The following is a 6000-nucleotide window of genomic DNA, read 5'->3' on the forward strand; positions in this document are numbered from 1 at the left end:
TTGTGAACCAAATGAAATGAACTCTTATTCTTTGTTTTAGATATATAATAACTGTATTCTAGAGGCTATGCTTTAATTGTAAATAATCCTCCACATTCTTTCACTGTAAACTCTTTAAAGAGTCATGAATTTTATTTATACTCTCTCTCTCTTTGAGAGTCTTTTGTTTATTTGCTGTTTCGTTCTTTGTGAAATAACACTCCCAGAGGAAAATCCTCCTCTCTGCTTAAGGAATTAGGCCAGAGACAAAAGCAGGGAATTCTTTAAGCCTTGTTTTGTGCTAAGAGAAATGTTTGACATTTCTGTGGAGAGGTGTTTAGTTTGGATTCATTAGGTCTTAGGAACTCTTTTCTCTTTTCTGGCCTTTCAGATTCTGTCACTGTTTTTTTCTGTGTTTGGTAGACTGAAGAGAATTTACCAGGGTGTAATTAGGTTTCCTACATTCAAATAGCAAAAATCCAGTTTTAAATAGATAGACCAAGTATTCCCCTCGCTCAGCAGGCCCAAACCTGAATCCCACTTTCTGATACCCATCTGGGTAGAAGAACAGGCAGCAGCGGAAGCAAGGAAGAAAATGGTTTTCACAGAATTTTATGCCCTGATTGAAATAAATACCTCTCGTAAGCATCTCTAAACAAAGTTGCTTGACCATCACTCCCACAGTTCTACCCAGGAAAGGCAAGATATTTGGTTTTCCTGTGCTTCATCTAGAAACATTAAATAAATTCAGCTTTAACAATTTTTTTAATACAAAAGGAAATTAAAAAAAATTTTTTTTTTATTTTACAACACCTTGACTGGCCTCCGTTCCTTCCCAAGATCATTTTAAAAATGTGTATTGTTGGGGCTTTCCTGGTGGCACAGTGGTTGAGAGTCCGCCTGCCGATGCAGGGGACGTGGGTTCGTGCCCCAGTCCGGGAAGATCCCACGTGTCGCGGAGCAGCTGGGCCCGTGAGCCATGGCCGCTGAGCCTGCGCGTCCGGAGCCTGTGCTCCACAACAGGAGAGGCCACAACAGTGAGAGGCCCGCGTACTGCAAGAAAAAAAAAATGTGTATTGTCTGGCATTGAAAACGGCACATTCTTGACAGGGCACCACAGCCAGATCATTTGCCTTCACAAACAACCGAGATACTTTGCTAGATTATTAGTTCCATTAGTAGAATCAGTAGAAGCTCAAATACTTTGCAGTTCCCCAAATCCTCTAGCTGGAACTAGAGCTTGGTCATAGGTATCCTTTTCTTCTTGCATGTGACTTTATTGACCAAACCCAGGATGATTTGCTTTCCACTTTTTACTGCAGGAGTGGAGGCAGGCAAACATGGAGGTGCCACTCAAGAACAATTCAGAGATTAGCAAACACAAACCACACAGACAGTACAGTCTCCTTTCCAGCTAAATCCCAATTGATGTTCCAGAGCTTGCTAGTCTCAGCTCAAAGGCCTCAGACTTTCAGTTTAAGAAACATGCCCTTTGGCCATGGCTAGGCCATATGTTCCCCATTCACAGCACACCTAGAGAGTGATGAAGTTAACAGGGCAACAGAGGAGCCATGGCCAAGCCCCCACCAGTGACATCCTTATTGGAACACAAGCTTTCTTTGGCTAGCTGACAATAACCCTTTGGCATATCTGGCTGGGAAAGCATTAACCAAAAACAAAAGACTGAAACACTGAAGGAAGGCCTAGTGCCCATGATGAAATAGGGAAAGACCGGATAATAACATCTTTAGTGGATTGCACCATTATCAAGTGCACCTCCCCAACCCTCCCAACCCCCAAAAGAGTACCGACTTGTCTTTATCAAAACTGTGGAGAACCTGTGAGCCGTGTCAATCCAGCCCCATCAACAAAGATGTACATAAAGCACTAACCCCCTTCAGCCTACGGTCTCCAGGAGAGTTTTCACCGTGTACCCCAATGGAATTTTTTGTCATTGGATGTTAAACTCTACCATGTTTGTTAAAATTACTTCTGATCTTAATATTATTTAATAGAGTGAAAAACTCAGAATGTTTTTCCCCTTCTCTCTGAAACCCTAAATTGTACATTGTAGTTCAAGTTCTGTGAGGACCTGGAGGTTCACATCAAAAACCATTTTGCAGTTCCGCATAATTTAGAAGGCTTTGAGAAGAAATGTGAAGTTAAGAAAAAGTAATGGTTGAAATCATTGATTCTTTAAGAATGTGAAAGATAAAACCATCAGACTCTGTTCACTGAAGAATAAGTAGAAAGGCATAACAAAATAAGCACTTATATCAATAAATAGTAATTATTTGGGACATTAGAAGAAAGATTTAATAATCCAAATGTGAACCATGGGTTGAAATGCAAAAGCTTCCTATCCTAAAAGAAAGAATGTAATGGTCTCTGGGCAAAAAAAAATGGGATCAGAAGTAAAAGAAGAAACATGAAAAAGTATAGTGAATTTAAGTATATGCACTACAGTTCACCAAATGTCTTTCTTTGAATTGAGTACTAAAAAACCTAGGGATCAGACAGGGGTTTTGCAAAAATGGAAAATGTGCCCAGACCCTGATATAAGGATGGCATGTTACTGATCAGTCCCCTTGGGTAAAATCTGTCATTCTCGACAATGAGTCCATGCTTTAGAGAAGCGTTTCCATCTTCATCCCCTGCACTGGTCCTAGAGTAACAGGACAGGCAGGAAAGGGATCCAGCTAAGGAGTTTCAATTTCTTACATTTGAGAGAGCAGAGGGAAGAAAACAAATGTCATAGTCCTTAAAGTAACACTATTTTGGGTGATAAGAGATGGATAAACTTGTGAGATGGATAAACTTATTTCATCATATAGAATAAGTTTGAGTTGGCCAGATATATTTTAATAGTTGTATTTATCATTTTCTCTCTTGTTAAAAATTCAAAGTCAGAAAGAAGTTAAGCTCTTCTTAAGTACCAAAAGAAAAACAAAATTTGCTTGAAATATGCCTTGGCATATTAATTATTCAATGGCAAGTAGGTTGGGCAGGATGCCATTAAACAAAAGACCAATGATAAGTACATAATGATGGAATTTGCTCTGCAAGTAGGCATCTATTCACACCATATAAAATCAATTACTATAATTCCTACAGGACTTTTTTCCCCCTTAATCTACCAAATATAAAGTGTTCTAACATGCTAAGAAAGCTATAGAGGACAGTCTCCAACTTAACCTGGAGCTCTTGACCCTCAGCACCTCAATGTGAAAATTCAGGGTCTTCATTAATTGTAATTAATTAGAACAAAATGTGCCTCTATATTTTAAATTTTTGTCTAAACATACTTCTTATATTCCAGACAAAAATAGCTACTACCCTTGAATAACATTCCTGTTATTTGTTCATTACTGCTCAGATAATAACTTTAAATAAACATGATCCTTAAACTTCTTAATAAAGACAAATTGCCTTCTTTAGCCATTATAAAATGTGGCATGTTTCATAATCAAATGTGGGTTTAGAGTTTTGAGACTCTATACAAATTAGCCTTTCTTTTCAACAGTAGCTTTATTTTTCTTACAATGATCAAACCATGTTCCATCCTCCCTCACCTACTGCCAGATAAGGCAGAATGATTTGAGGCATTAAAGATGTGATTACGTCCCATATATTCAGTTGGTTCCTAACTCTTCTCTCTGTGTGACATCTAAGATGCACAGGACCATATTGCAAGAAAATATGATTTATTTCCAAAGGGAATGGTTGAAGCAAAAAGAGATACATATTTAGAAATGGTGTTTTGTTGAACCATTTCTAGAAATGAGGAAACATCCGCAGACAATTAACATAAGTAATATTGGCTTTTTACAGAACGGACTTCATTTAGACTCTTAGATTATTTTGTGTCATACCATTTAACAGGATAGCATGAAAGTTAATTGTACTTTTCTAACAACTGCAAACATTATTCCTATTTCTCACATTACAAGCACAGTACTCTTCAAAATTTGAAAAGATTTCTAGAGAAATTTTTTTTTCTCCCACATTTGAATTAAATATAAAAATCAAATATTTTGCTTACAGGCACTAATGGGAAGTTTTGGTACAGCATTAAACAAATTCCCAATGTAACAAGATAATTTTCTATATTTGATGTGGATAGTAAGGGTTCCTTGGTAGATATTATTTTAAATATGATTATCTCACCTCCTTTTTTTTTATTGTTACAAAATAAAGACTTTTTTCCCTTAGGTTGCCTGTCACTTTTGAAATGGGAAACATGATGCATTATGGCACATTTGCCTTGTTATGCTTTATCAAGCTCATTAGAGAAGATGCATGATCTGAACTTTACAGAGGAAAAAAAATACATGGACACCCTCTTTTTATCTTCTCTGTTTACCTCTGAAATCATGCTGTTTTACTTGTTGCACCAACTGACCACTTATTAAGGAAAAAATAGTCTTGTCTGTAAAACTCATGGCTTTCCTTTACAATAGCCCTAAATTTAAACTGTTAATTCTCAAAGAGTGATATCTCTAAATTTCTAGCTCAGAATGCTTCATTTTATTTTTCCATTGTCATGCTATGCTAACAAACAACTTCATATGTGTGTATAGATTTGATGGAAAAGGTTATTTTTAACTCAGTTTCCCAATGTGATACACTTATAATAAAACCTTCAATGAAAAAGCCTCAGTTTAATAAAATCAACTTTAATCCATAAACTTAAACAAATCTTATTCTTCTTTAGAATTATACAGCATGCTAAAAATTCATTTTTAAAGAAAATTTTAAGACTGAGCTTTAAACTGATTTATGCCAAATAAGGTTTAAATAAGTCTTGAAAACCCCAAAATTATTACAGAGATAAAAAGCCATATCTTCTTACTTCTCTCTACTGTACTTTGAAAATTTTATTTGCACTAAAACCTAGACAGACTCACTATGATGAAGGTCATCAGATAAAAATAATGTTTCTCCAAGTTTAATTCAGTACTTATCAGCTAGAACAATTCCTCTCTAATCCTTCAGATGTTAACAGCTAGTGAGATGTAAAATGCAATGAATATTATTTTTAAAAGTTACATACAGAGTTGGAAAAAGCACTTGGGCTTCAAAATAAGAAAGGTGACTTATTTCATAGCAAATAAACATATTATCTGAATTTCATTTTCATTAATCTTTTCTTTCTTTCTTTCATTAATTTCATTTTCATTAATATCCTTTATTTCTGACACTTGTGTTGATCAGTTTCCTTGGTAATAGAAAGAACAGCAAGGCACTTACATTAAACATGATAACCAAATTCCAAAATCATGGAGAAATGCCCTGTAATTCCTTAACATATTGCCTGGGAGAGTCTTCTATGTGGCCCATGGGTCAATCTCTACTTGCAAGTATGTTTTCAAAAATTAATATCTATACTTTTGTATCTGTAATTAATCAGTTCACACACAGAAAGTTCATGTTTTATGTGTAATTGGCATTTTACAGTTTCAAACTTGTAATCACCGACATCAGCTCATTTTCTTCCTTCATTTACCTTAGAAATATTCTGTGTCAGGTACTTTGCTGGTACTTCGCTGTGTCCCTGCCCTGATGGCGATGATGGTCTGGAAGAAAGATCAATCTTAATCTAATATCACTCAATTAGATAAAGAATTGAGGTAATTATAACTGAGATGAGTCTTGTGAAGGAGGATGCGTGGGGCTCTGCAAGCACATGTCAGGGGCCCCTGATCTAGTGTGGAATGTCAGGGGGTACCCAACCTAGTGCAAGAGGTCAGGGGGCCCCTCCCTCGCACAGGATGTCAGGGGGACTGGACCTAGCCTGAAGATATAGGGATCTAGCTCAGGGATGTTAAAGTGAATTCAAGGTTCTAAAAGAAGGCCAGTGAGGCTAAAAGGAAGTAATACTCAAGGGATGAGGCTGGCAAGGGTAACAGGGCCAGATCATGAAAAGCCCTGAAGTCATCGTAAGGATATGATTTTTGTTCAAAGACCTATGGAAAGCCATAAAGAGATACAGAGAAAGCTTCAATGCAAGGAGAGTGACAC

Source organism: Delphinapterus leucas, chromosome 2 (genome assembly GCF_059928025.1).
Source record: "Delphinapterus leucas isolate spDelLeu-1000000601 "Yukka" chromosome 2, BTC_Dleu_Yukka2, whole genome shotgun sequence".
Taxonomy (NCBI): domain Eukaryota; kingdom Metazoa; phylum Chordata; class Mammalia; order Artiodactyla; family Monodontidae; genus Delphinapterus; species Delphinapterus leucas.